The following is a 23,055-nucleotide window of genomic DNA, read 5'->3' as shown; positions in this document are numbered from 1 at the left end:
TCTCATGTGTGTGCGTGTGTGTGTGTGTGTGTGTGTGTGCAATGTGTGCACAGATACCCTCAGAGACCAGAAGAGGCAACAGATCCTCCTCACCTGTAATTACAGGCAGTCCTGAGTGCTGGGAACTGAACTCAAGTCCTTTGGAAGAGCCACAGAGCTTTTCACTACCGCCCACTTCTTGGTGTTTGAGACAGGGTCTCTCAGTAACATCTGGGCCTCGTTGATTAGACTAGGCTAGCTGGCCAGCAAGCCCCAGGGGTTCACCTGCCTCCACCTACTTGGTGCTGGGATTTCAGGTGGGTACCACCATGTCCATCTTTTTATTTGGGTACCAAGAATTGAACTCAGGTCATCATTTATATGCAGAAAACACATGGCTAAGTGAGGTATCTTCCCAACCTCCAGTTATCTTTATTTTCTTTTCTTTACATCTCTTTCATTTTAAAAAAATAATTGCAAAGCCCCATTCCTAGAAAGGAAAAAGACAGAGAGCTGCTGTGTTAGCTGGGTCTAAATTTCAAACAGAAGTTTTGTACCTCCGGGGGCGGGGGGGGGGGGGGAGAATGAGGATGAGACTCTCGGCAGAAAGGGTGGCTTCTAGAGCAGACCTCTCCCTCTAGCTTGAATCCAGATCTTCTTCTTGCGACTCTTCCATGCTAAAAGTTCCAGGGCCACCTCAGCAGGCTGTGGCATAGACTTCCACACCCTCACTTTGGACTATGTATATTCTCTAATCCTTGACCAGGGAAACAGGTGTGTGGACTAGAGATGGTATTTCTCAATACGCCTGCTGATAGGTATGGAAAATAGGCGAAGTCAGAAAAGAAACTAAGGGCTAGTGAGATGACTCAGTGGGTGGAGGCACTTGCTGATTTCATGAGCTCAATCTTGGGATGGAAACAATGACTGGAGGTTGAGCAGCCCCTTGGGACCTACTACAAGACAGCACTATAGAATCCCTGCGTCAATCGAAAGATGAGCTGTGTGCGCAAACACAAAACTACAGCTATTTTAAGGGTTGACTGTTCTTCCCATCTTTTAAATGCAAGATCTCATTCTTGAAAAGACAAAACTGTGTTTTTAGAGAACACATTACTAGTTGCGACGGATCTCAGGTGAGGGAAGGTAGGGCTACAAATGGGGCAGCAGAGAAGAATTTGTAGGGATAAAATCGACAGACCTGTAACCTCCTTATGTCGGTGTAATTCCATGAATGTATGATAAGACTCATACATCAAATGCCCAAGTCCACAAAGTGGTAACTTGAGTTCAATTTCAAAAGACATCTTCTAAGTCATCAAAAAATAAGCAGGCCCATAGGGCAGTTCATCACAAACTAACAAGGGATGTGTAGCCACTCCTTCGAGGTTCTGCCGGCATCTAGGAATCAGGAATGATGACACCTACACCCCAAGACCTACTGTAGCATTCAGAGATGGCTACGAAATGAGCTCTTGGGTGGGGAGGGATGGGGGCAAGCAACTGGTAGCAGTTGGATAACAGCAGATCACAAGGGCCATTGCATCCTGTACTGCGGCATTTTCTATACATGGAGGCTCAAGGGGGGGGCTTTCAAATTGAACAAAATTGATCAGCAAAAGGAAAAGAATATGCTGTTTATTCACTCTAACTAGTCGAACATAATAATTCTCCCATCACCACCACCCCCCAAAAAATAGTGTAAGCAGTATGGTTTATTTTCTATGCCTATCTGCCCAAAGGCTCTCAGTGATTTCCCAAAGCCTAGAAGCAAGCATGGAGTTGGGGGGAAAGTGAGGACAAAGCAAGAGACAGGTGTGAGATTAAAACCAACACAGGGCAATGAGAACACTGACTCAATGTTGGGGATTAATGAGTAAGACCAAAATCGGGGTTTTTCTTATTCGTTTATGTTTAGGGATTGAGATTGGTGCTCACTGTCTCAAATTCAACCCAAATCACTCCTAATGACTCCAGAGAACCCTCCCCCCTCTCACTTGCTCCAGGAGTTTATAACTTAGACCACTTCTCAGCCCACCAAGGACTTCAACCACAGCCCTGAGAGATCCATACATGGCCAACTTGAAGCACCCTCCTTGCCTTGCTTATCTATCACTGGGCCTTTCCCCCTCAATTCTAGGAGCTAAGAACTCAACTACTCTAACAGGAGAGAGCCACCCTCAACCATCAGAATCAAGAAATAGGAGGTGCCATCTGGAGAGATGGCTCATCAGCTAAGAGCATTGGCTGCTCTTCCAGAGGCCCTGGGTTTAATTTCCAGCGACCACATAGTAGCTAACAATTGTGGGTGCTATGGGTACTGCAGGCACATAGGGCACATGCAAACAGATGAGTGACCTATCTACAGACATAAAATAGAAACAAAACTAAATAGGGAGAGAAAGGAGCAAACACACTAGCTCCCCAGTGGGGTACTGGAAACTCCCAGCAGGTTCTCAGCAGGCCTGAGCCCTGTGCCCACTTTAGCTACCAGCCACATGCTGCCTGGCTTCCCCCAGCTCCTTTCCACAGATTAAACCCACTGCTCCCAAGCCGTTGTTTTAGGCTCAGCCTCCAGGAAAGCATCAGCTAAGACACATAGCTGGATTCCTTCTTACTCTTCCATCTCACTCACCCCCTGCATCCCAAGAACCAGCTCCAGGAACATAATTGGACATTTCCATCAAATGCCACTGGCTGGAAAAAGCAAAACCTCTTAATGTCAGTCACTAGACTAAGGCACTTTGGCTGTTTCTAATTAGGGGGGTTACAGCTAATTTCTCTTTGCGGCTTCAGGAAGCTGCTGGTTTCCACTTTGTCAACGCACAGTTCTCCAGCTGGTCCTGACCACCTCCTTCCTCTACTGCCCTGTGTGTAGCAAGTTCCAGGGGGCTGGCGCTCTAAGCCTTGCAGCGGTCATCAGAGGGCCAGTAATGCTTTCACTAATGAAGGCGGTGAAAGGGCTGCCGGGAGCAGCCTTCACCCACATCCGACTCCAGCCTGGCACCAGGTGGCACCTCCTTCTCCCCTCCCTCGCCAGTCAGTTCCAGCACACCGCCTCCCCACCACAACCGCTCAGGTTAAGAAACATCAAGACGGAAAGTTGCCACTTGATTAAGATAAAAATATAATAATCAAAATATGTGCCATGTTCCTCCTCTGAACAGATGGCCGGGGAGCTTGCCTCATAACACTGAGCATCAAAAATGAATCAGAGGCTCATCTTCCCGCATAATCAAGCACTTGCTCACTGTTTGTGCAGAAGCCAGGCGGGAGTTGGGGATGCTATCGGCGAAGGTTGAGAAATGATGAGGAAACAACCGGTATCACAAGCCACTCAGTCTGTGGGGTGACACTGGTCCATGTCAGGCACACACACCCCCGGCAATGTGTGCAGGAGGCAACAGGAGCATATAAAATAAATGACGGATGTTTCAAGAGAGCCCGCAGCAACCCTTCATCACACTGCACCCATTAACGCTCTTTCCAAAGAAAGAGTATTTCCACTACTTTGTGCTTTTTATCTCAGGGAGACATCCCAGTCTAGACACTTGTCACCTCACCCCAGCGACAACACCCAAACACGTTGTACCAGGATTTATGTGTTTGCTTGTTTTCGCTCCCTCGAGCTCTTTGAAAGCAGAGATCATTTCTTATGTAACATGATAAGCCAGGGCTCAGCAAAGACCTAAATCAATGTTTGGTGAATAAATGAATAAAAATAATCAGAATTATTCAGGGTCTTTTAGTCCGTCTGGCTGCCTCCGCTGCATTCATTCTATTCCACTGGGCCACCAACTTAAATCTTTTCAAAGCCTTCAATAAGACAGTCCTATCTATGTTGTGAAATTATCTCTAAAATATATGGGAAAGTTAAAAAAGATACAGAATAATGTGTGCTAAAGACATAGATAATTGATTTAGAATGAGGGGAAAGAGATAGCATACACACACACACACAACACACACACACACACTCCTGAGCTTTCCAAGGAGTACAAAAGAAAGTCACTCACGTGACACCCTCTCCTTCTTGTGTGTGTGTGTTCCTCATTATTCCCAAGATATCTAAGAGGCTGACAAAAATAATGCTGAGAAAGGTCCCAGGGAAAGTAAAGAACCTTGTTTTTTATTTACATATCCCTCTGGACCTCTAATTTTAACCTTGCATATGAATTTCTCCTTCTCAATTTAAAAGCCAGTTAATAATAATCATTTTAGGAATCACTGGTTAAATTACTCCCCTGCTCAAAGATATTCAATGATTGCCCATTTCCTTCAAGTCAGTTAAGCTCTTAAACCCCAACTTGATTTATTAACCTTTGCTTGATGAAAACTCTCCACAGACCCTCTCATTAGTTAAGCAAGTCACTATGCCATGGGAACATGTGTATCATCAGAGCTGTTCACACATATCTCAGTTCACCTTCCAGGCATGGGGCTGGATTGTATTTCTTGGTTTCTATAGAGCTAAGAGTGCCACACCCCTCCTGGGCATGGAGAGATGGTGGGAGCTTACGGATCCTACAGTAGATACCTAGAATGTGTCCTTAACCTGTGCCTCCTGCAATCTGTCTGCTTGTGCGGTTTCCTCTCCATGAGTGTAGGCTGAACCTGGTGGCTAAGTGAATAAGGAACAGACGATAGCCAAAACAATGCTCGCTCTTACTTCCTCTCTTCTTTCCCCTCCCCTAATCTATACTTAACCTCATGAAGGTCACCAAAGCAAGAAACTACAGACGATCTCCAGTCCTCCGTGCAGCAAATCCTTCCAAAGACCACGTGGATGAACTTGGATCAATGGCATAGGCAGAGTATTTAGGCAACCATTGGTAATTCTTTGCTACTGTGTGTCCCTCAGGTCTCATTTGTTAAACTTTAATCCACACTGTTATGGATATGGACATTGAGTCTGAGAATGGTGTTCAGAGGCGTGGCCTTTAGGGCGTGATTAGATAAGATGATGTTATCCTGGGTTGACACCTCCGTAGTTAGGTTACAGTGGCTTCCAAGAAGAGAGAGGGTCTTTCTCTCTCTTTCCTGCTGCTGTGATGAGACACCTTGAACAAAAGCCACGGAAGGAAGGAGGAGTTTAGGCTGATAGCTCCAGAGTCCATAGCAGTATGCCGGCATGGCCACAGGTGGACCGCAGCAGGAAGCAGATTGCCACATCTTCAACCACCGACACAAATCAGAGAGAGCCCTAGACGAGGGCCAAGGCTATAGACCCTTGAAGCCCACCCCAGTGATGCGCTTCCTCCATTCAGGGCACACCTGCCAAATAGTCTATGTATGTGATCCTCAAAACAGCATCACCAACTGAGGACCAAGTGTTCAAGCTTATGAGCTTCTGGCGAATATTACTTATTTAAACTACAAGAGAGAGGGGCAAGAAATAACAACACACACACATGCACACACAATCACAATTCCTGCCTCCTGCTTTGCAATGCATTGTCAGACCTTGGGACTCAGCCAACAAGAATCTCCCCAGATGCTGCCCCCACAGTGTTGGACTTCCCAATGCATGAACCAAAGTAAGCCTCCCTCTTTATAGTTAAAAATAATAAGAAAATAAGATAAAAGTCAGATATTGTTAGAACTTTTCAAAAGAGGCTTTTAAATAAAGATTTGGCGAACTGATATTGTTGTTAAGGTTTTCTATTTTTATTTATTGCATACACAGACTGTGGAAGTGTGTGTGTGTGTGTGTGTGTGTGTGTGTGTGTGTGTGTGTGTGCACCCAGGTACATGCAGAGAACGGATGAGGGTACCAGATGCCCTGGAACTGAAGTTACAGGCAGTTGTAACCACAAGTTCCCATTGTGGGTAATGGGAACAGAACTCCAGTCCCCCGCAAGATTAGCAGATGATCTTAACCTCTGAGATGTCTCTCCAGCCCCCACAAGAAGCCTTTTCTCTCCCCTAAAGAGAATTTCCATGACTGCCCCTTACACCGATGTCTTCTTTCATGCGGCATCCCTACAGTTTGGACTCTAGGCCTGCAAGAACGAGGGATCTTCAGGGACAAAGATCAGGTGGGAAATCAAGGGTCAGGCCTCCCCAGCTGCTCCTAACTCCACACACAGAGCCTTCTTCCCCTGCCCACAGCTCCAAGGAGGACATAGCAAAGCTACTCAAGCATGGCCTTCTCAGCTGAGATCCATCCTGAGCCATCCTCACACAGGAAAAGCCAGAATTCTCAGGAACAGTACCAGATGAGAAGGTGGGGTCCTGCTTCAATAGTTGCTCATACTTTCAAGGCAGCAGCGGGGAGCATTAAGCCAAACTTGGTTCCTTCTGTGCTGAGGGTCTGTACAGCCTCAACAACCCATGAAATGGTCCTTGTCTTCAGACCCCTCCAGCAAAGACCAAAAAAGCTGTAAGAACTGATGGGTCATGTGCCAAGACATCTCCCACGTGCCTTCTCCAAATGAGCAGTACCCCCAAACCCACGCTCCTAGGAATCACCTCAGTATCTTGATTAAAACCCTTGATAAACTTGTGGGCTCAACAAAAGAAGAAATTGATGTTTTAATACAACTCATTATGGCACCTTTATTAACTGCAGAAACAGAGAGAGGATATAAAACAGAAAGATTAGTTTAAAATCAACACTGAGCTGGTAAGGGCAGCGTGATTCTGTGAACATTAATTGCCAGGTAGTCTCATTACTGATTAAATAAGAAATCTCAAATACCATTAAACAATTGTGATTAAATGTACGTCATCGTAATTGAATGTGTGCTTTATTGCCTTCCTCTGAATCGGCAGGTCACCTTCCTGTTTCGCACTTTGGAAAGGGCACATCTATGGTAACAGCGTACTGCCATTATTTCTGAGAGCCTGAAGCCCTCTGAGTTGTATCCTAAAATATAGCTGTATGTGCAGGTGTTGAACGAGGGTGCCACACAATAGGGAGCCTGAGATGATGAGAATAAATCCCATCTGATGTCACGGCTGGGTACATTTTCCTCTCCTCTCATTACTCAGCTCTGGCTTTCTGAATCCAGGGTGGCTGACAGTCTCTCTGCCTTTGGGGTCATTTGAGAACTAGGGGAAGTCACTCTCTTCATGGTTCACAGAGGGAGCTCCGTACCCTTGAAACTGACTCTAATCAGGCAGAGACTGGGGGGCAACAGAAAGCCGGAGGTCTACTCTTGCCTCTTCTGTTAAGAATTCTGGGCAACTGTCTTCTAAAGTTCATTCTTTTGGGTTTTTCAAACATAAGGATACAACATTAGTACTTTACCCTTTGGGACTGGGTTTCAGGATTCACGTGTCCTTGGATTTGATCTCTCCTCCTCCGTCCTTCACTTGTCTGGGACTAACTATCAAGGTGAAACGAGAGGGGTGTCTTGTCCTATGTGCCTCTGGGCTATATTGTCCCACGTGACAAATCCTGCCTTAAGGCACACTATGGAGCACCAATCCCAGCCCCAACCTGAAGTAAATTACACAGTAAATTGTTCTTGCTAGGAGAGAGACAGAGAGACAGAGACAGTGGGAGAAATAATTCTAAACTTCAGTCTGGTGACATCACTACTATGCTTCAGGGAACAGCTCAAATTTTCCCTCTTCTCCACCCTTCCCAGCCTTTCCCTCTCCCACACACTCTCCCTCCAGGTGGCAATCCACACTACACCTCCCCGACGCCCAGTAGACACCACTGTGCTTTCCTTACTTAGTCTTTTCCCCCTGGGATGCTCTTGTCATAGCTGGGAAATCACTGCACTTGGCACTTCTTCAGAGTGGCAAGTAAGGATTTGTTTCCTATGGGCGGGGCTGCCCTGCCACCAGGGGTCAATCAACAGGATCTCCTGTGCTAGATACTGGAGTGGTGCCCTCTAGCAGTCTGCTGGTGAGTGCTGATTAGGTAGGCAGATGATCACGTGGTGTCAGGAATGATCCGTGCAGGCATCAGGTCCCTACACTACAGAGTAACATGAGACTGGAGCTACTCCCAAAGCTATGCCCTGTCTGAGAGGAGGGAGGGAGCTGTGGAGGTGTCACAGTGAGAGATGTTGAATACAACACCTAACCTGGCTTAGAAGAGGCATCAAGTGACTGATAGAAGGATGGATGGATGGATGGATAATGAATGGATGGATGATGAATGGATGGATGATGGACAGACAGATGGATGGATGATGGATGGATGGATGATTAATGGAGGATGGATGGATGAATGATGGACGGACGGATGGACGGACGGATGGATGATGCAGGATGGATGGATGGATGATAGGGGTGGATGGAGGATGGATTGAGGATGGATGGATGGATGGATGGATGGATGGATGGATGGAGGATGGATGGATGGATGAAGAATAGTGTTAACTTTAGCTCTGCATGCAATATTATGCAAGCCTGGGAAGAGAGAGATGGTCCAAGTGTTGTGGGTGATGTCGACTTTAATTAAGACTGTTTGATAAAGAGCAAACAAGTTTGTGATAGATTGGGAGAAGTAAGCAGAATCTGCAGGGAGCTGGGCCCTCCTTAGGGTAATTGGGGTTCCCAAAATAATAGAATTGAGGAGACAATCTGGAAAGGGAGAGAGAAGAAAGCAGCTGCATCAGCTTTCTTCCCCCCACCCCGACTCTGCAGCTCTGGCTCTCTCCTGCCTGGTTACCTCTGCCTCCCTTTCAATTCTCAGAAAGAACAAGACGCAGCAAGGCTGGAGAAAGAAAGTGCCCCGGATCACTCGTTTTGTGTAGGTAGACACAGACAGAAAGGCTTCCGCTAAAATAGCTGCTGCTGCTTTCCTGGCCGGCATTCTGGGGCAGAAAAAGCTTCGGCACTTCTGTGAGCTGGAAATAAATGATGGAGGAAGGACGGCGGCTCGATTGACAGGCTGCTGCTAGATGCTCAGACAGGAAGGCTTTCTTCCCGAGCTCATCCATCCTTCCTCAGTATGAGACAAAAATCAATAGCAACTCGCTTCAAACTTACAACTGTCCCAATTTGGAAGTTCAACTTTTAAGCATGCCTTAAATATTCTGTCCCAGGGCCCCAAATCTGATCACAGAATGTTCTAGTCTGTAAATGCAACCAGAGAGGGTCTGCTGAATCTGGATGCTTTTTCACAGTAGAATTTGAAAACAGGGAGAGGCTGAGACAAGAGAAATGCCTTGTGTGCAAGGCTAGCCTGGGCTGCATAAGAAGTTCCAGGACAACCTGGGCTACACAGTGAGACCTTGTGTTCTCCCCCTCTCCCCCCCCAAAAAAAAGAAGGAAGGAAGGAAAGAAAGAAGACATTGAGGTGAGAGGTCCCAGTGCACTCTGGTTCCAAAGCCTCATGTCATCTCTGCCCTGCACCATGGGCTAGGAGGTGTGACAAATTGTCTTATCTTTGTCTAACCTTTGTTGGACCCATGCTTGCTTCAAGGTTTAACTTTAATATATGGCTTCAGTTTAATAGCAAAGTGGTTCTCTTAAAATGTCAGGCCATAAAATGCTGAGTCACTCACGAAGAAAGGCTGAGTGAAAATTAGAGTCACTGGGGTGCAAAGAGTAACACCACATATCCTGGCTCTAAATAGAAGGAGACAGAGCTTAAGTTCAGACCAAATTTAAGAGGCGGTGTTGAGCCGCAAGGGGACCATTGGCTCTGGAAGATGAGAATGAATCAGATAGAATGATCCAGCATCCACTGAGATACTGTCACCCTAACTGTAAACACAGCCGTGTATATGTGACAGTCAGCAGTGTGTACTTAACAACTGACTAAGCCGCACTCAACAGAACCAAAGCTAGGAAGAGAACCAAGCAAACAGCGTTTGGGATGCACAAGACTGCACTGTTGCCAATAAATAAGCCCTAGAAAGTTCGTTTGTTTTTGGTTGGTAATTGTGTTGTCTTTAAAAGTGAATCCAACTGCACAGTCGTAATTGATCCAGGCAGAATCATTAACAAGTCCTAAACTCATCATGCAAAACACATAGAGAAAGGGGATGTTTACATAGTATCCACTCACGAAATACACAAGAAAAGTTAACATAAAATTTTACCTAGCGAGAAGGACCTTGATTTAGCAGTTACAGAGGGAGGGGGATCCTTGTTCCGAAACCCTCCTTTCTAGTCTGAGCATAGTAAAACCCTGGGTTCGGTTTCCAGCATTGCATAAACAGAGTGTGGTGGTGGTATATGCCTGGAATCTCAACATTCAGGAGGCAGAGTCAGGAGGATTAAGAGTTCAAAGCCAGTCAGGACTATCTAAGACCCAGATTTTAAAAGGAAAGAAAGTAGATCCAGCTATATAATAAAGTACATATCACAGGATTTGTTTTCCCCTACTTGTGTAAAATATGCAGATATCCCAAGTAAACAGATGAACTTTGGAGCTGGTGGAAGATGAAACCAAGTGTTTTCCCACCGAGCAAAATCAAGCCAACACCTGCATGGCAAAGCTCCCTCCCTCCCTCCCTCCCTCCCGTCATCTGTGAACTACATTCGTCTTGTGCCTGTGCCAAGTGCTAAGATGGGGCAGGGCAAGCTAAGGTCACTGTCCTGGCTCTCAGCAGGCATGACGTGGTGCACTGGAGGGACATCGTGGCCATCACACTGCACTTAGCTGGTCAACGAGGACATCAAGCCAAGCGACCAGTCACACCCGGTGGCAGTCCGCGTGAAGTCTCTGTTCAGACTCCATCTCCCTGTAGGGCCTCTTCAGCCCACTGGGCAAGGTCTGGATGGGTGGCAGTGCTCTATAAAGGACCAAACAAACGCCCCAGCTGTCACCACAGTCATACTGCTCAGGGCTGTGAGGTGCCAGCCTCCTGGAGTCTCCTGATCCGCCTCCTCTTACTCATCAGCATGCGCCCCCCGTGGTCAGGCTGCTGTGGGAGCTGTGATTGCCATTTCTCATCAACAGCCTGGTTCCACCTTGCATGCAAAGGCAGAGGCTTGAGATGCACGGGAGCCTGACAGAAGAGGCAGCTGGGGAGTAGGCCACCCACCCCCAGGGCTCCTTCCCATGGGAACTGGCTGAGAGCCCACCAGGTGCCAGTCCCACCCAGGTCCCTGCCAGAGGGAGATGTCATTCCTTCCCCACCCACTTCATCACACCTGCCGCCGTCTGCCTACCCTCATACCCACAAACATGACTCTCTGTTCCTAAGACTGGGCAGAAGGCCACTGTTTCTGTGGACGCTTGGGTCGCAGGCCAGCAGACAGGGTATTACTGTGTGGCTGCTGAAGTCACTTTCCTCTCAGCCCGCTGCTGCTCCTACCCACCCCACCCCCCCACCCCCCCACCCCACCCCACCCCACCCCACCCCCCCCGCTTGTCCTCTGGAGACAAAGAGGAAGCAGGAAGCTGCTGCCCAGCCCACTGGGTGCTGCTCTCTCTCCTCACAGACAGCCAAGCTGATGGCTGCTTCCTGTGCTCTGCGGTCTACCAGACACTCACAACTCTGTCCAACAGATCTCCAAAAAAATCTCAACGTCAGACAAGTCAGAAGCAAGCAAGTTCTGGCCCTGAAGCTTACTAGATGTGCACCTGAAAATGAGTTTTTGTACTCTCTAACTCCGGTTGTCTCACTTATACAATAGAGAAAATGATGGGAACCTTGCAAAGCTGTTCCGAGGCTGAGTGCTAAGTCATCTAGTGTAGATGATTTGCCGGATATGCAGGGAGAGCTTATTTCCACACTGTGATGGTGCACGCCTTTCATCCCAGCACTGGGAAGGCAAAGGAAGGCCAATCTCTGTAAGTTAGAAGCCAGCCTGGTTGATGTGAGTGAGGGGGACCCGGATCTTAGGGCCCCAGAGCAGGAGAGCTGGCCCCACTCCCTGCTGTAGGCTGCGCTGGGTGAGCTAGCCTAGGCAGTGCTGGGGAGCTCATCTGGGCAATGGCCATGAGGGAAAGCTGGCAAGCTGATCAACACAGCTACCACCCAGGCCCAGGACCAGAGCTATGAGTTGTCCCCACCCCCACCCCCCACCCCCGCGTCCAAACAGCAGGATGTCCATGACACAAGACAACGGGCTACCCAAGAGGAGCCCCATTGAGAACCCATTATCAGTGGTGTAGCAGAAAGCAGAGGCCTCAAGCCAGACTAGTGATTTGAGACAAACACTTGCAAGTAGAGGTGAATGAACTAAAGGGTAAACTGTGTGACACAATGAGCCACACTACAGCGTCTTCAACAAAATTCTGATTTTGTTGTTGTTAGTTTTGTATCATTTCTTTGGTTTTTTTGTTTCTCTTTTAAATTTGGTCTTGATTGGGCGGGGCTGCAAGGGCAGAGGGCAAATTCAAGAAGACATGGATATAACTGGGGTCAGAATGGATGATGTGAGATCCACAAAGAATCCATGAAAGAAAAGAAACTGATCTGATGTACAGTGTACATAGCTAGCCAAGGCTAACTAGGGCTCCACAGTGAAACCCTGTCTCAAAAGGAGAGAGAACTTTTCTTCAATTTCCTCAGTAATACAGTTACTGGTTGTTGAGCACAGCAGTCTCTGGTGTGGGCACTTAGTCTCTGCCACCTCCCTGCATCGCGCCATCAACCCATGAGATGGCAACTTTCATACCCTTGTATGCAAGGGCAGTAAGGCTCAGAGAGGTCAGAAAGCTTGCTCAAGGTCAAAAGTCCAGGAGGTTACAAGGTCAGAGCTCACATATCCTGATTGCAAACAACAAGCTTTCTAATCTTCACAGCCCTGCCTCCCTCACGCCTTCTAGGATCCCAGGAGGAGGCCGGCATTGGCCGATGAGGCACCTGGAGATGCCAGATCCTGGAAGCAGAAGTGGCCAGGTCCAGGACCCATGGGAGCAAACCAAGTGACAGGAGAGAGAAGCTCTCCAGCTTGCAGGGGGCACTGGAGCCTCCTGCAAGCTGGAAGGGGCGGCGCAGGCTTTATTAACATGCCTTCTCGCAAAATGTATGCCATTCTGGAAACTGAGTCAGGTGACATTAAATGACTGCAGGTGGTCGGTGTGAGGGAGGTGCAGTGCTCAGATTATCTCCCTGGCCTGGTGGTCCCCAGAGTCACAGCATCCCCTGAGAGCAGGTCCCAAAGGCCATCTCTCCACCCTCAGAGCGGAACCTGGTGTCTACCATGATCCGCGGGGGTTCTTGTCACGGGAGAGAAGGGATGGATGAGCAGGAGCTGATCCCCAGCCTCTGGGGAGGGGACAGCAGGCAGCCATAGTGCTCAGCCTGCTTGGAATCGTCCGGGAAGCTTTGAAAACCCTGGCAGCCAAGCCATAACCCAGCTTCCTGAGATCAGCCTCAGTGGGAATGCCACGTAGGGTCAGTATTTCAAACTTCAATATAGCAGGCACCACTGTGTAACTGGTACGAGAAAGAAACCCGGCGACGAGCAGACTCAGGTTCAAATTCTGACCCTGTTTACCGACCATTTCTCTAAGGGCAGGTGACCTCGTGTCTCGGGGCTCCAGGGTCCTCGTATGAATAAAAGTGGCAATAACTGTTTCTAGCCCACATAAACCGTAAGCACCTCATAAACTGTGAAGTGCTGTGATGGGGGGACCTACTCTTCAGGCTTCCTGTGTCACATTTCCTCCATGGCTGCAAAGCCAAAGAAAGACGGGCCTCCTAACTTTCAGTTCCGTCATTTAGCTTCATCTTGTTTCAACCCACATGTCCCTTGAAGGCACAGATGAAAAGAATCATTTCCTGGATGTGCCTCACTTCCTGCTTAGTGAGTCTCCTACCTGCGGCAGCAATCTCATTTCCCTCCTAACTCCCCATGGAGGGGTGGGGGAGAAGGAGAGGGAGAGGGAGAGGGAGAGGGAGAGGGAGAGGGAGAGGGAGAGAGAGAGAGAGAGAGAGAGAGAGAGAGAGAGAGAGAGAGAGAGAGCGAGCAATCAGGTCAGACCTCACAGGCTTGCAGTCTGTGGACCAGTAGCTTTTAACTACCAATTCATGTCCAGGATCCCCGTCGGCATGCTCACCATGTGGACCAGGGCCAAGAGCTCTTATTCAATTTCAACAGAGCCTCTCCCTTTGCTCAAACCAGATGAGGAACTGAGAACTGAGGTGGGAGCATGTGCTGGAAAGATCCATGGAGACAGTGCGCATGGAACTCTTGACTACAGCGCGGCATCTTATTTACCTGTGCTAACACCAGCTGGTCTCCCTGTTCTTCCGACCTCACCTTCTAATGCCACGTCCTGCAGGACCCTGGTGACCACTGAAATCCTGTTAGAAAGTTACAAATATTCCACTCAAAGCCACGTAATATGGAATGTCTTCAACTCGTACTACATCACATGGTAAATGGTAAACAAAGAAAACATTATCACCCGTTAGTCTGTAAGTTCAAAATTGAGGTTTGTGTCCATTTTGAAAATTACCTTTGAGACTGCAGATGTGATTTGACTGCTAAGAGCACTGGATGTTCTTCCAGAGGATCCAGGTTCGATTCCCAGCACCTATGTGTTGACTGACAAGCGTCTGTAACTCCACTTCCAGAGGACCTAACACCCTATTCTGGACTCCACAGACACTAAATGCACAAGGGACAAGCAAGACATTTGTTTTTCCAAGATAGGGTTTTCTCTGTGTAACAGCCCTAGCTGTCCTGGAACTAGCTCTTGCAGACCAGGCTGGCCTCAAACTCACAGAGATCCGCCTGCCTTTGCCTATGCCTCCCAAGTGCTAGGATTAAAGGCATGTTTCAGCACCCCATATGCATTTTTTAAAAAAATTAAAATTACCCAAAGTTTTGGAGCTTTACCTGAAAGGCAATGTCAAGAATAAAATCCAAGACAAATAAAAATTTAGAATATTGTGTCATATAATATTATGATATATAATAATATAATAAAGTTAAATATATTTAACAAAACAAGGCGGTTAGCAATATACATGAATTTAGGAATTGCTAAATTAAGCTAATTAGCATATGAATTACCTCCCATTGTTTGAATCTCTTGAACTTATTCCTCCTGATAATTGCGTTCTTTGACCAACTTTTTCCCCTTCCCCAAAACCCTTTTAATACCATCGTATCTTTTTTAATTCAGTCATTTTAGATCCCACATAGAAGCAAGATCTCAAAGCATCATTCAGTGCCTGGATTGTTTCACTTAACATAGTATCTTCCATTTCATTCATGTTAGTGCAAGACACAGAATCTCCTTTTATGAGGATGAATAGTATTTCACACCACACACCATTTTCCACCCACTGACAGAAGTTTCTTTGTTTTGACCATTATAAAAAGTTGCACGGTCCCCCCTCCCCAGCATGGTGGCGCCCAGCAAAGTGCCCTGGGCAGTCCTCCGTGAAGGCAATGGTGGGGTCTTTGGATCCTGGTTGGACCAAGAGTTGGAGGCTTTGGGAGTGGATCAGGCCGGCACTTATATCCTCAGTGTCCTACAGGACGAAAAGGAAGAGAATCTGGATGCCATGCAAGGTATTCTCTCTACTTTCCTGGAAGAAGATTCCCTCCTTGATATCTGTATGGAAATTGTAAAGCGATGGTTAGAAATGCAAAAGGTCACCACCAAAGTAAAAAGAAGGAGGTGAGGTTCAGGCCATTGCCACTTTGATTGAGAAGCAGGCACAAGTCATGGTGAAGCTCAGGATGGTTTCAGGAGAGGAGGGGCAGAGGAAAGCCGCCCTGCTGGCCCAGCAGGCCATGTAACAGGTGAAGAGGACAAAGTGAATGAGAAAGATGATCTGGGTACTTTGACAGCAAACATCGGTTCTGACAAATCTCTGTTCAGAAACACCAATGTGGAAGACGTTCCCAGCGCTCGGAAACTGGAGCGAGACTCGCTTCAGGACGAGTCCCAAAGGAAGAAGGAACAGGACAAGCTGCAGAGGGAGGACAAACTATCAAGCAGGAGCACAAGGAGACAGGAAAGAAAAGGACACAGGGAGGGGAACACAAGCGATAACCACAGCCCACACTCTTCCTTCCACCTGTGAAGTAATTGTGAGTCTGTTTATTTAAGAGAACTGAAATTAATGCATTTCCCAAAATTCCCTAAGGCTTTTCCCCTTTGTTTACATGTTCAAAAGGAAAATCACAGTCACCTGTCACTACAAATTGCACCATGTTTTGGTGGTGTGGGCAATCAATTATAGTCAGAATCTTTACCAAAGATCTGGAATTAGGATAACCTTTCTATTTTAGTACTGAAATCCTGTGCTTTTCTGGCTTGTTTTTAAAAAGGTCTTCCCTCACTTTGCATCATTAGCCTGATTCAAACCGCTAACATCCTGAAGGAAAGGTGACCATTCCTTCTGAAACCAGAAGAAGAGGAGAAGGAGGAGGGAGGGAGTTGAGGGAGCGGGGGGGGGGGGGGGGGGGGGGGTGATGTGGGAGTGTCATATATCAATCTGTTGATTTCATTGGTTAAGCAAAAAAGAAACTGCTTGGCCCTCATAGGTTAAAACATAGGTGGGAGGAGTAAACAGAACAGAAGGCTGGGAGAAAGAAGCTGAGTCAGAGAGTCGCCATGATTCTCCCACTCCAGGCAGACGCAGGTTAAGATCATTCCTGGTAAGCCAGCTCATGGGCTACACAGATTATAAGAAATGGGCTAGTCCAGGTGCGAGAGTTAACCGAGAAAAGGCTAGATATAATGGGCCAAGCGGTGTTTAAAAGAATATAGTTTCCGTGTAATTATTTCGGGCATAAGCTAGAGCTAGCCATGTGGGTGGCCGGGTGCTGGGGATGCAGCCCCGACGTTCCTACACCAAAAGAGGAGGAAGAAGAAAAAGGAGAAGGAGGAGGAGGAGGAGGAGGAGGAGGAGGAGAAGAAGAAGAAGAAGAAGAAGTAAAAATTATTCCTGAGGCAATATTTACCTAAAAATGTTTTTTTGTTTTTGTTTTTTGGAAACAGGGTTTCATTCTGTAGTGTAGGCTGTCCTTGAATTCTGTGCACTGTCCTTGCCTCGGTTTCTCAGTTTGAAGATTATGAGCATAAACGGCTGCGCCTGGCTTATCGTGACAGTATTTTATGGCTGAAGCAGCTAATGAAGAACCCTACCTAGATCCAGACTTTATATGACAACAAATTAGGAACGTGGAAGATGGTATTTGGGGTGTGACAGAGCTAAGAACTTTTTTAAAAATGTGTCAATTTGGGCTCAAGCATAGTTGTGTTGAGTGCCTACTTAGTCTACAAAGCCCTGGGATCGATCCCCAGTACTGAAGAAAAACTTAACCCATGAGGAAATCAAGTATACTTTAAAATAGAGAGCTAAAAATTTCCATGTAGTTTCTGACTTGAGGAAGGATGTGCCAGTTGGACTCTCTTCATTTTAATCTTGATTAATCCTGAAGGCATCTCCAACCTTTTGATGTTGTGACATAACTTTTTTTGAAAACTTGGCAGTGTTACTTCTGTCACAGCGTTGTCACACAGTTGTAAACAAAGTCCGTCGTTACTTGACTTTGAGCAGCAGCTATCAAAAGCCTCGAGAGAACGATTTCTCTGACTGATAGAGTAGATATTTTATACCAGGGGTTAGAAGACTACCACTCACAGGCCAAGTTTGGTCCAGTCTTTTTCTGTGTGAGGCAAACTAAAATGGTTTTTTACATTTTTAAAGGGTTATAAAAGAAAGACATTCATGACTGAGAGCATTTGTGGCCTATAAAATCTAGTAGTTAGCAGTACTTGGAGAAAGTCTTCTGACTTGTTTTTGTAACATTAGCTACCTTTGTGCAGAAGAAAAAAACATGGTTAAGGAAAGAAGACAATGCTGCCTCTTTATCCTACAACCATGACACTGCAAAAATAACCACCTTTTTCTTTTTTAAAATAAACTTATTTAAGTCAGTAAAAAAAAAAGCTGCACAATGACCATGGGCGTACAGACGTCTCTTGAAATCCCGGTTTACAGCTTTAGATATGAATGAAACTGCTAAATAGTAAGATAGTTCCATGTGTAATTTTTGAAGAGCATCACATGATTTTCCGGAACGGCTGTAGTAATTTACATTCCCACCAGCATTGTACATGAATTCTAATTTATTCCCATCTTTGTCAACACTTTTGTCTTTTTGGTAATAGCTATTCTAACAGTGTGGGTGGTAGCTTCTGTGACGACTAATCTTCAGTTTAACAGGCTTGGGGAGAAGGAGCCTCAACTGAAATATTGCCTCCATCGGACTGGCCTGAGGACGGACCTGCGTCTTGAGTGTTAACTGTTACAGAAGGGCCCATCCCATGGCTGTCCTTAGGCAGGTGGGCTTGGGCTGTACCCAAAGGTAGTGGATGTGAGCCAGACAGCAAACCTAGTTCCTCCATGACCTCTGCCCTGGGTTTCTGCTGCATTCCTGCCCTGACACCCTTGATGACGGCCTATAGCCTGTAAGACAAAACGCACCCTTTCCTCCTCAAGTGGCTTTGATTTTGGCCATGATGTTTGCTAAGGCAGCAGGACAAGTTAAATGAGAATGCTTATCGCAATTATAATTCGCATTTCTGATGATTAGCTTTTTCATATACCTACTGGATGTCTGTAAGTAAAAACAGAATTTATTAAACAATCAAAAACTGTACGTGAGAAGCAATCAATGAGGAACGTGGGTATGATACACTATCCAAGATATATTACGGGTGACAAACATTGTCAGAATGGTCTTAGTTCATGAACTCTCTGGGGTCTGTCATCCACAAATCTGTGGAGACATGCAGTCGGTGGCATCTGACAGCCACAGTGCGCCAGGGAGCTGTCATGGTAAGGTTGTCACAGCCCAGGCTCCAGCAGGCTTGGTTTCGGCTGCGCCTGTTGTGAGCTCTTTAATTGAGTTATGTACGTTGTTGTGATTACATGTGAGTTTAATTGCCACTTAAAATGTCTTTTAAAAGATTCCACCATGGTTTGGCATTGAAACAAGAAGTCTCTGTGCTCAGAGAAAGGTGTAGAATTAGAGCAGCAGGATGTAATTCGATATTCCTGAAGCAAAAACCCGTTAGTGGAGTCATGGTTGAAATCCGCTCTTAGCGTCTTTTTTTTTCTTAAGAAGAAAACGTGTTTTATAAGACTTAAGAAAGAAGCTATTATGTTTTATAACTGAGATATATGCATGCATATATATATATCACTCATGTTATATATCATATATATATATATATATATATATATATATATATCCATTACATGTCAAACAAAGCAAATGAAGACAAAAGACACACTGCCAAGTCCTCAAGAACAGACAAAACAAACCAAAATGAGAGGCTGGTATGATCAATTTAGCAATTTCACAGGGCTATAATTATAGCATTATGTCATAGATTGCACTATGATTTTATGTACAAGTAACAAATGAAAGTACTGTCAAAGCATACACGAGGCAGGTATGGTGGATCACACCTATAGTCCCAGCTACTCAGGAGGCCAAGAACAAAAGGGTCATGTGGTCATAGGACTCTGAGGACTGGGCAAAGACCAATTCAAAATAGACAGCATCTTAAAATAATTCAAGTAACATTGCAAGACAGTGGTTTCAAAAGTATACCAATATTAGAAGCATTAATTGCATTAGAAACAATAATTATCAAAGACAATAGCAATAGAAACCCAAGGAAAAGGCATAAGAACTATGTCTCTGAAGAATTCAGAATGTAAACGAGGAGCAACAACTGAAGATATAATAAAAGAAAACATTCCAAAAATAAAGATTAAGGGAAGCTGTGAAGAAAGAAATGTTTGGGCTAGAGAGATGACTTAGAGGTTAAGAGCACTGTTCTTCCAGAGGTCCTGAGTTCAGTTCCCAGCAACCACACAGTGGCTCACAACCATCTGCAATGAGATCTGGTGCCCTCTGCTGGTCTGCGGGCATACATGTGGGCGGAGCACTGTACACATAATAAATAAATCTTTGAAAGATGAAAGAAAGAAAGAAAGAAAGAAAGAAAGAAAGAAAGAAAGAAAGAAAGAAAGAAAGAAAGGAAGAGATGTTAACCAGGCACCAGTAACAAAGCAAGAGGTAGGCATCACCTTTAGTCCTAGATACTTAGGAGGCTAAGAAAAATAGATTACTTGAGCCAAGGCCTTTGAGGCTAGCCTGGGAAACACAAGTAGACCTCCACTTAAAAAAAAAAAGGTGAGGTATGAAGGAAGAGATACCAAGAAGTCAAGAGAGTGTCAGATCAAGAAATATTCCAGCAAGTTTCCTAATTCTAAATAGCAGCAGTAATAAACAGTTCAGAGAGGGGGGGAGAAGAATGCAATGAGAAAAAGGCGTACTCATACTGGCCCTGCTCCTCATTTTTGTAACAATAAAGCTACTGAGTCCTTACACAAAAAGATACAGACTCAAGAATTTACTCTCTAGCAGGCTCTAGCCTTTCAAAGGGGACCACATTCAGAATGCCTGTCACTCACGTTTCTTTAAATCACTTCATTAATTTACACTTCAACTTCCCAAGTGATAGCTGACATAGGAAATTTAAGAAATGAAAAGGAGCATGTGGTAGGAGAATCAGCAATGGGCGTGGGATCCAGTTCAACAGAGGGATCACAGAGATCAGTGACAGCAATGGGCGTGGGATCCAATTCAACAGAGGGATCACAGAGATCAGTGACAGCAATGGGCGTGGGATCCAGTTCAACAGAGAGATCACAGAGATCAGTGACAGCAATGGGCGTGGGATCCAGCTCAACAGAGGGATCACAGAGATCAGTGACAGCAATGGGCGTGGGATCTAGTTCAACAGAGGGATCACAGAGATCAGTGACAGCAATGGGCGTGGGATCCAGTTCAACAGAGGGATCACAGAGATCAGTGACAGCAATGGGCGTGGGATCCAGTTCAACAGAGGGATCACAGAGATCAGTGACAGCAATGGGCGTGGGATCCAGCTCAACAGAGGGATCACAGAGATCAGTCACATGTTTGTTAAAGTATGGTTACAAGACCTCCATTATCTCAACAACATGCTAGAATGGAAAGTTGTACAACACCTAAAAAAGTTATTAAATAGTAACTCAGACCCAAAACTCAATAACCTTCACACAGACAGGAGAGACAGAGTAAAGTAAAAATACACGAGTTTCTTCGTTCTACACAGCTCAGAGTCTAAAGTAAAGACTATCAAACCCCTTTGCTCTTTAAGAAGAGAAATATTATTTGGTAACTGAATACATCTAATTTTTATTTATTTACTGGTAATTTCAGGTATGAATAGAATGTGTTTAGATCATATCCACCCCCGCTCTTCCCAGACACACCCACCCAATACACACACATACACACACACACATACACACACACATACACACACATACACACACACATACACACCCACCCCAATACACACACACACACACATACACACACACCCCAATACACACATACACACACACACATACACATCCACCCCAATACACACACACACATACACACACACACACATACACACACACACACATACACACCCACCCCAATACACACATACACACACACACATACACACCCACCCCAATACACACACACATACACACACACACATACACACACACACACATACACACCCACCCCAATACACACATACACACACACATACACACCCACCCCAATACACACACACACATACACACACACACACACACATACACACACACACACACACACACACACACACACCTCCCAAATTCACATCCTCTTCTTTTTCCTAAATGACCCACTGGGGAGAATAAGTGCCTCCTATATGTGCATAGGTGCAAGGTGCCATCTTTGGAGCATGCGCCATGTACCACGGCCACACCTCCAGCATGCATTACATAGGGGAGTAGGCGCTGGCCATTAAAAGATAAATAACACTTGGCCCCTGCCTCACGGTATTTCCACCCACCAACAGACAGCGTCATTTTTATTTATTACAAAAAAAAGCAATGAATGTTAAATATCTTGAAGAAATCTGAAAAGAAACAATGTTTGAATGGTGTGGAGGCCTTGCTGCCCTGTAGTTCTTCCCATTCCTGCTTGGTAAAGATTCCTGAAGCTTGATCTCAAGGGACAGCAGGATGGTCCCCCAACACCTGTGGGCAGATCTACCAGATGCCAGATTCCTGATGACCCATATCGATCTTGTCCAATGTCAGCCCTACCGCTGTTGGCTTAGAACACAGGGATGGCTCCCCGTTTTAACTGTGGTCACACATGGAGATCACGTAGGCCTGAGATCGGGACAGGTGGCACACAGTACAAGGACCATTCTAATGCGGAAAATTTGTTTCCAGTTTTACAAATGAGTCCGAGAAAAATTATTTTTCACCATCACAAATAGCAGTTTCTGGCTTACCACACCAGTCCCCTAACCCAAGAAAAGAGCGTAGAGAATAATTCTGTAATTTATCCAAGTATGAGAACAGAGGCTTCCTTTTTCACAAAATAATGAGAATAAAGCAATGCAGTCTACTAATCATATTGTCCTCAGAGTTCATCAGTTCTCCCTAAAACCATCGCGGGTTGGATAGGGGTTCCTCCAGGGCCAAACAGGTTTTTAATAAAAAAAATTCTGTCCTTCCCAGGCAATGTGCTGGTCTCAGGTTTGCCTGGCAGGGACCAATTAAAGGACGTTCCATCCTCTTAGTGTCTCCAGTACCTAAGCTAACCTTTCTCTTGCTAAGAAGGGTGGTTTGATTAAGTCCTAAGTCACCCTGAGAAATCTACTCTTTGCTGGGGTCTTAAAGAAAGAGCAATACTCTGATTTAAAAAAAAAAAAATCTCCAGGGGTTTCCGGTATCCACAAAGGGAATAATCTCTCTCTGCCCGACACACACACCCCAAACAATTCTTCACAGCACGTCATACTGAGGCGGAGGCGGCGATGTACCAGAGACCTTGGCTAACCGGGGGGCTACCTAGCTCCATGACTTGCTCCCCAGAAATCGTAAAGGACTAAACCAAGTTGTGTCGCTCCCCACCCATGGATCTAACTTCAGCTCCCACGCCAGCCCTTCCAGTGGCATCGAGCTGCCGCCTTTTATTGCACCAGAGATCATCCTAAACCCCAGGACTCCCTCTCCGGGTCGGCCCGGCCACCCCAGTGGCCACGAAAGGAGCCGCGCCCATCCCATCTCTGGTGTTGTCATGTTCGCCCTGGAGCTGCGCCCTGGCTACTTGTGGGTC

General features: G+C 46.0%; 1 pseudogene; it reads left to right on the top strand.

Annotated features, from left to right (window-relative positions):
• Positions 1-15,203: 15,203 nt before the first annotated feature.
• Positions 15,204-15,859, top strand: LOC142847058 (coiled-coil domain-containing protein 43 pseudogene; annotated as a pseudogene).
• The last annotated feature ends 7,196 nt before the right edge of the window (positions 15,860-23,055 follow it).

The sequence above is a fragment of the Microtus pennsylvanicus genome, chromosome 3 (assembly GCF_037038515.1).
Source record: "Microtus pennsylvanicus isolate mMicPen1 chromosome 3, mMicPen1.hap1, whole genome shotgun sequence".
In the NCBI taxonomy this organism is placed as follows: Eukaryota; Metazoa; Chordata; class Mammalia; order Rodentia; family Cricetidae; genus Microtus; species Microtus pennsylvanicus.
This window is presented reverse-complemented; position numbering and strand designations above follow the sequence as displayed.